The sequence below is a fragment of the Lissotriton vulgaris genome, chromosome 2_1 (assembly GCF_964263255.1).
Source record: "Lissotriton vulgaris chromosome 2_1, aLisVul1.2, whole genome shotgun sequence".
NCBI classification, from domain to species: domain Eukaryota; kingdom Metazoa; phylum Chordata; class Amphibia; order Caudata; family Salamandridae; genus Lissotriton; species Lissotriton vulgaris.
Window position 1 is genome coordinate 587661733 of NC_141687.1, and position 15923 is coordinate 587677655.

Genomic DNA, 15923 nt, shown 5'->3' on the forward strand with positions numbered 1-15923 from the left:
AGAGATAGAGGGAGGGAAGGCGAGAGATAGAGGGAGGGAGTGCGAGAGATAGAGGGAGGGAGTGCGAGAGATAGAGGGAGGGAGTGCGAGAGATAGAGGGAGGGAAGGCGATAGATAGAGGGAGGGCGATAGATAGAGGGAGGGAAAGCGATAGATAGAGGGAGGGAAGGCGATAGATAGAGGGAGGGAGTGCGATAGATAGACGGAGTGCGATAGATAGATTGAGGGAGGGAGTGCGATAGATAGATTGAGGGAGGGAGTGCGATAGATAGATTGAGGGAGGGAGTGCGAGAGATTGAGGGAGTGCGATAGATTGAGGGAGGGAGTGCGAGAGATTGAGGGAGGGAGTGCGAGAGATTGAGGGAGGGAGTGCGAGAGATAGAGGGAGGGAGTGCGAGAGATAGAGAGAGGGAGGGCGATAGATAGAGAGAGGGAGGGCGATAGATAGAGAGAGGGAGGGCGATAGAGAGAGGGAGTGCGAGAGATAGAGGGAGGGAAGGCGAGAGATAGAGGGAGGGAAGGCGATAGATAGAGGGAGGGAAAGCGATAGATAGAGAGAGGGAAGGCGATAGATAGAGAGAGGGAAGGCGATAGATAGAGAGAGGGAAGGCGATGGATAGAGAGAGGGAGGGCGATAGAGGGAGGGAAGGCGATAGATAGAGAGAGGGAGTGCGATAGATAGAGAGAGGGAGTGCGATAGATAGAGAGAGGGAGGGCGATAGATAGAGAGAGGGAGGGCGATAGATAGAGAGAGGGAGGGCGATAGATAGAGAGAGGGAGGGCGATAGATAGAGAGAGGGAGGGCGATAGATAGAGAGAGGGAGGGCGATAGATAGAGGGAGGGAAGGCGATAGAGAGAGGGAGTGCGATAGATAGAGAGAGGGAGGGCGATAGATAGAGAGAGGGAGGGCGATAGATAGAGAGAGGGAGGGCGATAGATAGAGAGAGGGAGGGCGATAGATAGAGAGAGGGAGGGCGATAGATAGAGAGAGGGAGGGCGATAGATAGAGAGAGGGAGGGCGATAGATAGAGAGAGGGAGGGCGATAGATAGAGAGAGGGAGGGCGATAGATAGAGAGAGGGAGGGCGATAGATAGAGAGAGGGAGGGCGATAGATAGAGAGAGCGATAGATAGAGAGAGGGAGGGCGATAGATAGAGAGAGGGAGGGCGATAGATAGAGAGAGGGAGGGCGATAGATAGAGAGAGGGGCGATAGATAGAGAGAGGGAGGGCGATAGATAGAGAGAGGGAGTGCGAGAGATTGAGGGAGGGAGTGCGAGAGATAGAGGGAGGGAAGGCGATAGATAGAGGGAGGGAAGGCGATAGATAGAGGGAGGGAAGGCGATAGATAGAGGGAGGGAAGGCGATAGATAGAGGGAGGGAAGGCGATAGATAGAGGGAGGGAAGGCGATAGATAGAGGGAGTGCGATAGATAGATAGAGGGAGGGAGTGCGAGAGATTGAGGGAGGGAGTGCGAGAGATTGAGGGAGGGAGTGCGAGAGATTGAGGGAGGGAGTGCGAGAGATAGAGGGAGGGAGTGCGAGAGATAGAGGGAGGGAGTGCGAGAGATAGAGGGAGGGAGGGAGTGCGAGAGATAGAGGGAGGGAAGGCGAGAGATAGAGGGAGGGAAGGCGAGAGATAGAGGGAGGGAAGGCGAGAGATAGAGGGAGGGAAGGCGAGAGATAGAGGGAGGGCAGGCGATAGATAGAGGGAGGGCAGGCGATAGATAGAGGGAGGGAGTGCGATAGATAGATTGAGGGAGTGCGATAGATAGAGGGAGGGAGGGAGTGCGAGAGATTGAGGGAGGGAGTGCGAGAGATAGACGGAGGGAGTGCGAGAGATAGACGGAGGGAAGGCGATAGATAGAGGGAGGGAAGGCGATAGATAGAGGGAGGGAAGGCGATAGATAGAGGGAGGGCGATAGATAGATAGAGGGAGGGCGATAGATAGATAGAGGGAGTGCGATAGATAGAGGGAGGGAAGGCGATAGATAGAGGGAGGGAGTGCGATAGATAGACGGAGTGCGATAGATAGAGGGAGGGCGATAGATAGAGAGAGGGAGTGCGATAGATAGAGAGAGGGAGGGCGATAGATAGAGAGAGGGAGGGCGATAGATAGAGAGAGGGAGGGCGATAGATAGAGGGAGGGAGGGCGAGAGATAGAGGGAGGGAAGGCGATAGATAGAGGGAGGGAAGGCGATAGATAGAGGGAGGGAAGGCGATAGATAGAGGGAGGGAGTGCGATAGATAGATTGAGGGAGGGAGTGCGATAGATAGATTGAGGGAGTGCGATAGATAGAGGGAGGGAGGGAGTGCGAGAGATTGAGGGAGGGAGTGCGAGAGATAGAGGGAGGGAGGGCGAGAGATAGAGGGAGGGAGGGCGAGAGATAGAGGGAGGGAAGGCGATAGATAGAGGGAGGGAGTGCGATAGATAGATTGAGGGAGGGAGTGCGATAGATAGATTGAGGGAGTGCGATAGATAGAGGGAGGGAGGGAGTGCGAGAGATTGAGGGAGGGAGTGCGAGAGATAGACGGAGGGAGTGCGTGAGGGAGGGAGGGCGAGAGATAGAGGGAGGGAAGGCGATAGATAGAGGGAGGGAGTGCGATAGATAGATTGAGGGAGGGAGTGCGATAGATAGATTGAGGGAGTGCGATAGATAGAGGGAGGGAGGGAGTGCGAGAGATTGAGGGAGGGAGTGCGAGAGGGAGGGAGGGCGAGAGATAGAGGGAGGGAGGGCGAGAGATAGAGGGAGGGAAGGCGATAGATAGAGGGAGGGAGGGCGAGAGATAGAGGGAGGGAAGGCGATAGATAGAGGGAGGGAGTGCGATAGATAGATTGAGGGAGGGAGTGCGATAGATAGATTGAGGGAGTGCGATAGATAGAGGGAGGGAGGGAGGGCGAGAGATTGAGGGAGGGAGTGCGAGAGATAGAGGGAGGGAGTGCGAGAGATAGAGGGAGGGAGTGCGAGAGATAGAGGGAGGGAGTGCGAGAGATAGAGGGAGGGAGTGCGAGAGATAGAGGGAGGGAAGGCAAGAGATAGAGGGAGGGAAGGCGAGAGATAGAGGGAGGGAAGGCGAGAGATAGAGGGAGGGAGTGCGAGAGATAGAGGGAGGGAGTGCGAGAGATAGAGGGAGGGAGTGCGAGAGATAGAGGGAGGGAGTGCGAGAGATAGAGGGAGGGAAGGGGATAGATAGAGGGAGGGCGAGAGATAGAGGGAGGGAGTGCGAGAGATAGAGGGAGGGAGTGCGAGAGATAGAGGGAGGGAAGGCGAGAGATAGAGGGAGGGAAGGCGAGAGATAGAGGGAGGGAGTGCGAGAGATAGAGGGAGGGAGTGCGAGAGATAGAGGGAGGGAGTGCGAGAGATAGAGGGAGGGAAGGCGATAGATAGAGGGAGGGCGATAGATAGAGGGAGGGAAAGCGATAGATAGAGGGAGGGAAGGCGATAGATAGAGGGAGGGAGTGCGATAGATAGACGGAGTGCGATAGATAGATTGAGGGAGGGAGTGCGATAGATAGATTGAGGGAGGGAGTGCGATAGATAGATTGAGGGAGGGAGTGCGAGAGATTGAGGGAGTGCGATAGATTGAGGGAGGGAGTGCGAGAGATTGAGGGAGGGAGTGCGAGAGATTGAGGGAGGGAGTGCGAGAGATAGAGGGAGGGAGTGCGAGAGATAGAGAGAGGGAGGGCGATAGATAGAGAGAGGGAGGGCGATAGATAGAGAGAGGGAGGGCGATAGAGAGAGGGAGTGCGAGAGATAGAGGGAGGGAAGGCGAGAGATAGAGGGAGGGAAGGCGATAGATAGAGGGAGGGAAAGCGATAGATAGAGAGAGGGAAGGCGATAGATAGAGAGAGGGAAGGCGATAGATAGAGAGAGGGAAGGCGATGGATAGAGAGAGGGAGGGCGATAGAGGGAGGGAAGGCGATAGATAGAGAGAGGGAGTGCGATAGATAGAGAGAGGGAGTGCGATAGATAGAGAGAGGGAGGGCGATAGATAGAGAGAGGGAGGGCGATAGATAGAGAGAGGGAGGGCGATAGATAGAGAGAGGGAGGGCGATAGATAGAGAGAGGGAGGGCGATAGATAGAGAGAGGGAGGGCGATAGATAGAGGGAGGGAAGGCGATAGAGAGAGGGAGTGCGATAGATAGAGAGAGGGAGGGCGATAGATAGAGAGAGGGAGGGCGATAGATAGAGAGAGGGAGGGCGATAGATAGAGAGAGGGAGGGCGATAGATAGAGAGAGGGAGGGCGATAGATAGAGAGAGGGAGGGCGATAGATAGAGAGAGGGAGGGCGATAGATAGAGAGAGGGAGGGCGATAGATAGAGAGAGGGAGGGCGATAGATAGAGAGAGGGAGGGCGATAGATAGAGAGAGGGAGGGCGATAGATAGAGAGAGCGATAGATAGAGAGAGGGAGGGCGATAGATAGAGAGAGGGAGGGCGATAGATAGAGAGAGGGAGGGCGATAGATAGAGAGAGGGGCGATAGATAGAGAGAGGGAGGGCGATAGATAGAGAGAGGGAGTGCGAGAGATTGAGGGAGGGAGTGCGAGAGATAGAGGGAGGGAAGGCGATAGATAGAGGGAGGGAAGGCGATAGATAGAGGGAGGGAAGGCGATAGATAGAGGGAGGGAAGGCGATAGATAGAGGGAGGGAAGGCGATAGATAGAGGGAGGGAAGGCGATAGATAGAGGGAGTGCGATAGATAGATAGAGGGAGGGAGTGCGAGAGATTGAGGGAGGGAGTGCGAGAGATTGAGGGAGGGAGTGCGAGAGATTGAGGGAGGGAGTGCGAGAGATAGAGGGAGGGAGTGCGAGAGATAGAGGGAGGGAGTGCGAGAGATAGAGGGAGGGAGGGAGTGCGAGAGATAGAGGGAGGGAAGGCGAGAGATAGAGGGAGGGAAGGCGAGAGATAGAGGGAGGGAAGGCGAGAGATAGAGGGAGGGAAGGCGAGAGATAGAGGGAGGGCAGGCGATAGATAGAGGGAGGGCAGGCGATAGATAGAGGGAGGGAGTGCGATAGATAGATTGAGGGAGTGCGATAGATAGAGGGAGGGAGGGAGTGCGAGAGATTGAGGGAGGGAGTGCGAGAGATAGACGGAGGGAGTGCGAGAGATAGACGGAGGGAAGGCGATAGATAGAGGGAGGGAAGGCGATAGATAGAGGGAGGGAAGGCGATAGATAGAGGGAGGGCGATAGATAGATAGAGGGAGGGCGATAGATAGATAGAGGGAGTGCGATAGATAGAGGGAGGGAAGGCGATAGATAGAGGGAGGGAGTGCGATAGATAGACGGAGTGCGATAGATAGAGGGAGGGCGATAGATAGAGAGAGGGAGTGCGATAGATAGAGAGAGGGAGGGCGATAGATAGAGAGAGGGAGGGCGATAGATAGAGAGAGGGAGGGCGATAGATAGAGGGAGGGAGGGCGAGAGATAGAGGGAGGGAAGGCGATAGATAGAGGGAGGGAAGGCGATAGATAGAGGGAGGGAAGGCGATAGATAGAGGGAGGGAGTGCGATAGATAGATTGAGGGAGGGAGTGCGATAGATAGATTGAGGGAGTGCGATAGATAGAGGGAGGGAGGGAGTGCGAGAGATTGAGGGAGGGAGTGCGAGAGATAGAGGGAGGGAGGGCGAGAGATAGAGGGAGGGAGGGCGAGAGATAGAGGGAGGGAAGGCGATAGATAGAGGGAGGGAGTGCGATAGATAGATTGAGGGAGGGAGTGCGATAGATAGATTGAGGGAGTGCGATAGATAGAGGGAGGGAGGGAGTGCGAGAGATTGAGGGAGGGAGTGCGAGAGATAGACGGAGGGAGTGCGTGAGGGAGGGAGGGCGAGAGATAGAGGGAGGGAAGGCGATAGATAGAGGGAGGGAGTGCGATAGATAGATTGAGGGAGGGAGTGCGATAGATAGATTGAGGGAGTGCGATAGATAGAGGGAGGGAGGGAGTGCGAGAGATTGAGGGAGGGAGTGCGAGAGGGAGGGAGGGCGAGAGATAGAGGGAGGGAGGGCGAGAGATAGAGGGAGGGAAGGCGATAGATAGAGGGAGGGAGGGCGAGAGATAGAGGGAGGGAAGGCGATAGATAGAGGGAGGGAGTGCGATAGATAGATTGAGGGAGGGAGTGCGATAGATAGATTGAGGGAGTGCGATAGATAGAGGGAGGGAGGGAGGGCGAGAGATTGAGGGAGGGAGTGCGAGAGATAGAGGGAGGGAGGGCGAGAGATAGAGGGAGGGAGGGCGAGAGATAGAGGGAGGGAAGGCGATAGATAGAGGGAGGGAAGGCGATAGATAGAGGGAGGGAGTGCGATAGATAGATTGAGGGAGTGCGATAGATAGATTGAGGGAGTGCGATAGATAGAGGGAGGGAGGGAGTGCGAGAGATTGAGGGAGGGAGTGCGAGAGATAGACGGAGGGAGTGCGAGAGGGAGGGAGGGCGAGAGATAGAGGGAGGGAAGGCGATAGATAGAGGGAGGGAGTGCGATAGATAGATTGAGGGAGGGAGTGCGATAGATAGATTGAGGGAGTGCGATAGATAGAGGGAGGGAGGGAGTGCGAGAGATTGAGGGAGGGAGTGCGAGAGATAGAGGGAGGGAGGGCGAGAGATAGAGGGAGGGAAGGCGATAGATAGAGGGAGGGAGTGCGATAGATAGATTGAGGGAGGGAGTGCGATAGATAGATTGAGGGAGGGAGTGCGATAGATAGATTGAGGGAGTGCGATAGATAGAGGGAGGGAGGGAGTGCGAGAGATTGAGGGAGGGAGTGCGAGAGATAGACGGAGGGAGTGCGAGAGGGAGGGAGGGCGAGAGAGGGAGGGAGGGCGAGAGAGGGAGGGAGGGCGAGAGATAGAGGGAGGGAAGGCGATAGATAGAGGGAGGGAGTGCGATAGATAGAGGGAGGGAGGGAGTGCGATAGATAGATTGAGGGAGTGCGATAGATAGAGGGAGGGAGGGAGTGCGAGAGATTGAGGGAGGGAGTGCGAGAGGGAGGGAGGGCGAGAGATAGAGGGAGGGAGGGCGAGAGATAGAGGGAGGGAAGGCGATAGATAGAGGGAGGGAGTGCGATAGATAGATTGAGGGAGGGAGTGCGATAGATAGATTGAGGGAGTGCGATAGATAGAGGGAGGGAGGGAGTGCGAGAGATTGAGGGAGGGAGTGCGAGAGATAGACGGAGGGAGTGCGAGAGATAGACGGAGGGAGTGCGAGAGATAGAGGGAGGGAAGGCGATAGATAGAGGGAGGGAAGGCGATAGATAGAGGGAGGGCGATAGATAGATAGAGGGAGGGCGATAGATAGAGGGAGGGCGATAGATAGAGGGAGGGAAGGCGATAGATAGAGGGAGGGAAGGCGATAGATAGACGGAGTGCGATAGATAGAGGGAGGGCGATAGATAGAGAGAGGGAGTGCGATAGATAGAGAGAGGGAGGGCGATAGATAGAGAGAGGGAGGGCGATAGATAGAGAGAGGGAGGGCGATAGATAGAGGGAGGGAGGGCGATAGATAGAGGGAGGGAGGGCGATAGATAGAGGGAGGGCGATAGATAGAGGGAGGGCGATAGATAGAGGGAGGGAGGGAGTGCGAGAGATTGAGGGAGGGAGTGCGAGAGATAGACGGAGGGAGTGCGAGAGGGAGGGAGGGCGAGAGATAGAGGGAGGGCGAGAGATAGAGGGAGGGCGATAGATAGAGGGAGGGCGATAGATAGATTGAGGGAGTGCGAGAGATAGATTGAGGGAGTGCGAGAGATAGATTGAGGGAGTGCGAGAGATAGATTGAGGGAGTGCGAGAGATAGAGGGAGGGAGTGCGAGAGATAGATTGGAGGGCAATAACAGACAGATGTCCCTTTCAATGGCTAGCCTCCATTTATGGAGCTAGCCAATGGAAGAGCAGGCGGGACAAAGCACCCATACTGCTAAACAAAAGGTTTCGCCTGCGCGAACACTGCTATGCAGCGGATCGCCAGGCGAAACCTAAAAAACAGAAGCTGTCTATCTAGAAACATACCTTCTTTGACCGCATTGCCATTTGATCCAGGTTTTCTCAATTTAGGTTTTTTGCCAACAAACGCCCCTCCAATGGGTTTATTAAGCGATTGCATCATCTTTCTTTTCATCCACCTTCCAGCAGGCCCACCAAATACCAGACTTTTCTGGTAGTCGACAACAATTCCAGGTCTCTGAATACCGCCATAATCCTGCAAATTGATAACATAAAATTAGCAGAGAGTATGCAGATAAGGCAAGTTACATGGTGTCCAAAAATGTGTTAACAGTTTTATAATAATGGCAGGCATAATCCAAGAACCAATGTTGGGTGGTCAAGGAATTCGTAGGCTAAGCAGCAGTTGTTGCCATTCTGGTAGGTGTAGATACTTCTTGGGTACAATTATGAAAACTGCAGCAAGGACACTGCTGTACAGGTTTTCATTTGCATTAGTGAGTTGAGAAATAAAGAAGATAAAATGCTTATAAACATGTGTGTGGTTGGGTCTGGTTGTGCGTGTGGTTTGGTTGTGTGTGGTGTGGTTGTGTGTGAGAGAACAGGGAGTTAGAGAAGGAGGCGGGGTGAAAGAACAGCAGATCAGCACAGTAAAAGAACAGGGAGTTAAAGAAGGAGGTGGGGTGGAAGAGAGCAGCAGATCAGCACGTGAGAAGAGAAGAGAACAGGGCGATAGATAGAGTGAGGGCGATAGAGTAAGGGAGGACTTTATTTTTCTGACACCGAATCCGACATTGAATTTCCTGCCACCCCTGGGGACGGGAGCGATTAAGGTACACATGAAAACACCCAGCGAGCGGACCGTTCTGTTCCTTCATCCAGACCTGCAGGCGCAAGGCGCAGACTACCTGTCGTTCCAACCCATGACGGGGCGAGACCGGTGGACATTAGCAGGACCGGCAGACTGTTAGGACCGCCAGCTAAACTTAAGGACTACATTTGTGGATAGTGGAACCTTATGTTCTCTATCTGTTTCTACTGTTCCCATCACCCCCAAAGGAGGGGGATGTGTTGTGTTTATAATACTTGTGTCCCTCCTAGGACACCTTACTAGACGTGCTTCCCAGTGTCCCTGCGAGGACACCGTTTAGCAGTGAGGTCACCAGCTGATAACTGTCACATATGACAGTTACCAGCTGATCGCCGAGCTGACTGCCGCTTCGCTCCATGTTAGGAGCAAACGTGTTGGTCGGAATAAAGAAGTTAAGAACACTCAATAGTTTTGTATTCTTAACACACTTTGCCAGGGCCGGTTCTGGTTCCCAGTCCGGCCCTGCAAGAGCATCGCCAATACCTGCTTAAAATATGCACTAGATGCAGTGGAAACATCAGACCGACATTATGATAGGAATCACTGAGAGAGCTATGCCTCGTTAAGAATTTCAGGTTTTAAGTTCTTAGGCGCTAGGTGGTACACTGGTGAATGGCCGCTATTAAGTTAGGCTCTCACCGTCCGGAGATCTAAATCCAGCATTTATCCTTTCAAATCGGAGTATGCTTGCTTTGTCATGGGCAGGAGAGCATCAGAGCAGTACCACCGTTGAGGAGTATGTATCCTCCTGGGAGCGAGAATGTCTGGGCAATAGTAATATCGAAGAGTATGCAGCCTGCTAGTGGGAGAACATCTGGTACTACTGCTATTGACGAGTGTGCAATTTAATGGGCAGGGGCATGTTCTCGCAGTACCACCATTGAAGAGTATACATCTGTTAAGGTGGGACAGCATCTGAGCAGTATAAATCCTCATGGACACGAGAGCAGTAACAGGGTACCACGGGTGGTTATGCGTGTGTCCCTCCCCAATCCCACTTGCATCGCTACTATTTTCTTGAATGTCTCCCCAATTCCTAGGTATTATAAGTTGAGAGCAGTAGAGGTGGGATCAAATGCCTCCTTTAAAAAACAGAGCAAATGCTCATTAACCACATCAGATGAGACTTGCCTTTTTAATACGCAAATCTTTACCCATGTGGACAGCAGACTCCTTAATCCAAGTATATGCAGGGACAGATGGACAGTGACCTGGGCATGACCTGGGCAGCCCTCTGGGCCTGGTAGATGGACCAAGGGCTGAGTGGAGCATTATCGGGGAGTGTTTATATCAGGGAGGGATGTAAGAAATGGCGACAGGCTCAGTGGTTCTCGCAAGGTACTAAAATGGACGGCCTTGCAACCGACCGAGCAAAGAGACTTATGATTGACTGAGGAGCAGAGTGTGGACCCTAATACCCTGGTCTTCATTGCTTGAATTTGCTCGCGAGAAAGAGTGGCCGAATCGTGTCACTCATAATTACACTGAAATTAAAAAAAATTCACACATAAGCATTCTGAAACTTGGCATCTATCTGATGTAAATATTATTTCTCTCTGGTCTCACAGTCGTCCCTGGCATCCCAAATTCGAAGGCGAATTGCGACGCGATATCACAGAGAAGAAGGTGGTGGCCTCTGTCTGATGTCGTCGTAGGTATTGTGTTTCACCACTGCGGCGCACGCACGGTCTCCGCGACCTCAGTCCACTCCCTGGAGGGCGCGTGACCGCGCTGTGATGAGTCAGAGAGCAGGTGCCTTTCTCTTGAGCTTCATTTGCAACACCGTTCACCGCTCAGATTCCATATCATTTACCGCCCGCCTTGTAGCAGTAGCTCTTCGTTTATAGAAGATCTCAAAGACTTCATCAGCGACCAATACTCTCAAAGTGACAATCAGACCATCGTGGGTGACTTCAATCTCCACTGGGGCGCACCACAAGACTCCTCTGCGAACTCACTGGCCACCTTCCTCTCGGCAAATGATCTTATCCAACACTGCACTGAACCAACCCACTCTAAGGGCGCAATCCTGGACCTTGTTATTTCTAAAGCAGGCATGCTTTCTACTACTACCCCTATTCATGTAGATTGGTCTGACCACCACCTCATCCCATTCTCTCTTCAACTTTCACACTCTATAACTCTTGGCCAACCCAAGAGGGCCATCTCCTGGTTCTGTGATGCCAAAAACATTGATGTCGGTCCCCTCTGTGAATCAGCTTTGCTTTCACTTCCAAGGCTAGACCCGAACATAGCTGTTGACGATCTCACCTCCCAATGCCTCACAGTTCTTGAAGCTGAAATTAATAACGTCGCTCCACTCAAAAGCAAAAGGATAAGGATAAGGCCCACTCCCTCAGCACCTTGGTTCAACAAATCCCTTTATGAGGAAAGGAAGCAGCTAAGATTCCTGGAGAAGCAATGGAGGCAATTGCCTTCCACTGACAATTTAGCCTTGCTTCGCACAGCAAGATCCAAATACCACAAGCACATCTTCCTTGAGAAAGCGACGCACTTCAAAACCCTCCTTGATTCCGCCAAAAATAGACCCAAAAAACTATTCGATCTCATCAAGACTCCGAGCTGCTCTCCCCCAACCTCCAAGGTGGAGGATTCTACAAAGAGAGCAGCGGATTTCGCTACTTTCTTCGATGGAAAGGTGAAATCACTTGTGGATCAGGTTGCTCATCCTACACCTCCAGAGGAGCGCAAATCCTTAGCCATTTGGCAGAGCTTTGACCCCATATCTGAAGATGCCCTTCTCAAATGCATACGCGAAACAAAGCCCTCCAACCACTCGCTTGACCCTATCCCCAGTGCCATTGCCTTTGACTTCTATGCCCATTCCCTCCCCTGTTGGACCACTCTGATCAACCTCTCCCTCTGGCAAGGCTCCCTTCCTGTCCCCTTCAAAACTGGGCAGGTCACCCCTCTGCTGAAAAAGCCCACTGCTGATGCGAATGACCTCAATAACTACCGCCCCATCACTAACCTTCCCTTTCTTGCAAAGATAGCGGAAAGATGTGTAGCCAAACAACTCTCTCGTCATATCAAGGACAATGATCTTCTTGACAATTGTCAGTCCGGCTTCATCCAAAACTGCAGCACTGAAACAGCCCTACTGCAAGTGGTTGATGATGCGCTGAGGATACTCGACTCAGGGGGGTCCTGTCTGCTAATTCTCCTTGACCTCTCCGCAGCCTTCGACACTGTTAATCACAACACCCTCCTCAATATTCTTCAACAGAGAATGGGCATGGAGGGCACTGTGCTTAAATGGTTTGCATCCTTCCTCTCTGACAGATCTCAAATGATCAAAATAGCGAACAGTCTTTTGTCTCCTGTGGCGGTGGGTCAAGGTGTTCCCCAAGGCTCTATACTTGCACCCACACTGTTCAATCTCTACTTAGAACCACTGGGAAACCTCCTAAGCAAATCCGGGATTCACTATCATCTCTATGCAGATGACACTCAACTCTACCTCAAGGTTGCCTCCACTCATGATCTCTCCATCCTAAAATCTACTCTTGACTCCATTCAAAACTGGATGTCATCTCATCAATTAATTCTGAATCCCTCCAAAACTGAATTCCTCCTCTTCTCCTCCTCACTCTCTCCTCCCCCGGTTCAATCATGGATGGATCAGATGAATCTACTAAACAACAAACCCATCATTGTCGACAGCGCAAAATCTCTTGGTGTCATTCTAGACAAAAAACTCAATCTAACTCCCCACATCAATTCTATTGCAAAATCTGCTCGCTACCAACTGCGCCTTCTTTGGGGAATCCGTCGCTTCTTCCCGGAGCAGGACCTTATAACCCTGGTGCAATCGCTGGTCCTCTCCAGACTAGACTACTGCAATTCTCTTGTTACTGGCCTCCCCAAATCTCACCTGTCCCCACTTAAGTCTGTCTTCCATTCAGCAGCTCGTTTCATCTATGGGGCCAAAAGAAGCGATCACATCACACCGTTGTTATCCACCCTCCGCTGGCTTCCCTTCGAGGCTAGAGCTATCTACAAGACCGCTTGTATCACCCACAAAGCCTTGCACTCCTCCTCTCCCCGCTACCTGGTGAATAAACTGAAACTCTCTGGAGGCTGTAGACCTTCACGCAATGCCGAGAATCTACTGCTTGAACCTCCCACTTTCAAGAAGGAAAGAACAATGGCCCAATCCTTTTCAGGCAACGCAGTGAGAATCTGGAACTCGTTTCCGCCTGAGCTCCGGACCACCGCCTCCTCCCAGGCCTTCAAAAGGGACCTCAAAGTTCTCCTCCTCCAGAGACACCTCCAAAAGTAATTCACGTCCTCTTGCTATTCGGAGGAAGACTTCCCACTACTGATATTTTTTACTTTCCATGACCATGGGAGTGCCTTCCCAGTGTTTTCCTGTGGTGGGAGTGTCTGCCTTTTTGCAGTATTCTCCATGTACTTGTGTTCGGTGCCCTTTTGTAACATGCACACAACACTTTGCCCTTGTAACCCACGGTTGCTACCTCTCACATGTTTTTACCTTTGATACTTGCACAAGTGCCACCTTGCCTACGTAACGCCTGTTCTTGTGCCTAGCACTTATTGCAGTATTATACCTCAAATTATACTCTGTTTTCTCTTATAACTGCCCACTTGTCACTTTTCCTATTGTGCACTTTTGACTACCTCATGTATTTTTGGTTGCTCACAATTTTTACTACCTCAAGTATTTTGTTTGCTCACAATTGTCACTATTACCTTTACTACCTCATGTATTTTTGGTTGCTCACAATTTTTACTACCTCAAGTATTTTGTTTGCTCACAATTGTCATTATTACCTTTACTACCTCATGTATTTTTGGTTGCTCACAATTTTTACTACCTCATGTTTTTTGTTTGCTCACAATTGTCACTATTACCTTATGTAAGTAACGTATGTTTTAGTAATCTGCTCTTCTGTAATGTTTCTCATTATGTTTCATTTCTGTTCCCAATGTGAAGCGCTCTGACGCCTCCGGGTAAAGTCCGACAGAGCACTGCACCAATCAGCCTCCAGCATGGCTCTGTGCAAATCCCCCTGTAGGTATCCCGGAGACACTGCTGAATGAAACTTTTTTTGGCGCCAACTGTAGATTATATGGTGCCGGTCGCTGCAGGCTCTGGAGTTTGAAACCGTAGTTTGCTCGTATACCATCATATGGGGATTAGTACTTAAACTATAAGTTTAGCAGGGTTCGTGTTCTTCTATAGAACACAAACACTAAACTTTAAAAGAGAGCTAAACCATGTACCGAACAGCCCGAAATTGGAAACGACTTAAAAGTGCAATGCCGCGGACTGACTATTGACTGACTGAACTCACTTGTCTTCTAACATTTTACACGAATAATATACGGCATACATACAACACCTCGGAGCCGAGGAATGTACATAAGGTGTTCAAGGGCAGGAGAACAACCACAGGCTATGTTCGCGAGCTGCATTTAGATTTTTTGATATGTAAATGTATCTATGTGGATATTCAAGGACCTCATTCACAGAAAATCCAGAAATGTTCATCCACTGGGTTCCACGTCACTTGGGTGTAGATTTTCGGTGTTTCAAATTAACGAACGTTTTCGAGATTATGCCTTAAAACATCTGGCTGTCAGAGACTTCCAGGTGCACACCTGCAAAACTTTCCTAAATATGATTTTCTCCTGAAAAAGTACACAGGCCTCAATCAATTTAAGTGAAATACTTTGTGTATGAACATCCAGGATTATCATAGCAACAGGAGCAGTAAGTAGTAAGCGTGTGGCGGGACCTGACAAAATCACAGAGCCACTCGACACCCACAGAATGGCCGGATTTAGATTGCTCGTCCTTAATAACCTGAACGCCCAAATCTGTGGCATATTATCTGTTCACAAATTTGACTGGCGCTTGGAAATGTCATGAATAGCCCAGCCAAGAGGAACATATGACGTTACAACAAATGCAATTACAACGCATGCTTTTTCGGTTGCCTCGTGTTTTTTGTTTGCTCACAATTGTCACTATTACCTTATGTAAGTAACGTATGTTTTAGTAATCTGCTCTTCTGTAATGTTTCTCATTATGTTTCATTTCTGTTCCCAATGTGAAGCGCTCTGACGCCTCCGGGTAAAGTCCGCGCTATGTAAAAATGCATAAATAAATGTAGGACATCTAAGTAACTAGCTCCGCACCCCCGCACCACCCTAGTGACGCCCTGTGGCGTCTTCCCACGGAGCGCGACCTGCGAGCCTGTCGGATCTGCCACCCACGAGAGGCACCCCCGCACCACCCTAGTGACGCCACTGTGGCGTCTTCCCACGGAGCGCGACCTGCGAGCCTGTTGGATCTGCCACCCACGAGAGGCCGCGGCACTGCCTAGGGAAACGGGCCGCATAAGTACAAGGCCTGGAGGGGAGACCATCCTTACCTAGGCTGCCGCATTCACGGAGGAGCGTCCACCTCCTGGCAACGTAGAAAATGAATGTGCGCATGCGCATGTGCGCACAAACCTTAATGTGCGCATGCGCATGTGCGCACAAACCGGGGGTGCAGTCCCTGATGGGCGGGGTATTGAAACGTCATAAAAATTAATGTGCGCATGCGCACCATTGGTGCGCATGCGCACAATGACAGGGGGGGCGCTCAATCATGGGAGCAGCGGATTATAGAACACCGGCATTAGCGCTGGTGGTGCCCTGTGTGACAACGTTTGTTGGCGTCCCCTCAGACTCCCTCACTACCACCCTTTAACAGTGCCCCCTCAAGGCTCCATAACCACTCTCTCTCAGATGTATTTGATTAGTTATATAGCGCCACCTATACCAAGTCTAGTTAAGTTATGAAGCTTTATTCGGTGCATAAAAAATAACCATAAAAGCACAAAATACATACAATGCATAGTAATTACAGTTATTTACAAAATAAAAGAAAACTACCATAATATAACAGACACAATAATTTAAAAGCACATGCTTTTCCTAACCTTTACAGATTGGATTAAAAACGTTGCAGTTAAAAAACAGACATCGACATATAGCAAGTTAAAAATAAGACTCATAGCCTGCATAACTGTACGCACGCCATATATAATAAATAGTGGTTTTAAATAGGTTATACGAAAATTCATAAACA

The 15923-nt window shown here is 51.0% G+C and overlaps 1 long non-coding RNA gene across 1 annotated transcript in view; it reads right to left on the reverse strand.

The window, feature by feature from the left end:
* The window catches only part of LOC147730795 (uncharacterized), a 28888-nt gene extending 13575 nt beyond the window's left edge, over positions 1 to 15313 (reverse strand). The window contains exons 1-2 of the long non-coding RNA XR_015308398.1: positions 15220 to 15313; positions 7993 to 8182 (exon numbers count right to left, since the gene is read on the reverse strand). This is a non-coding gene — a long non-coding RNA (uncharacterized LOC147730795). The remainder of the gene's footprint in view (positions 1 to 7992; positions 8183 to 15219) is intronic.
* Positions 15314 to 15923: the final 610 nt, after the last annotated feature.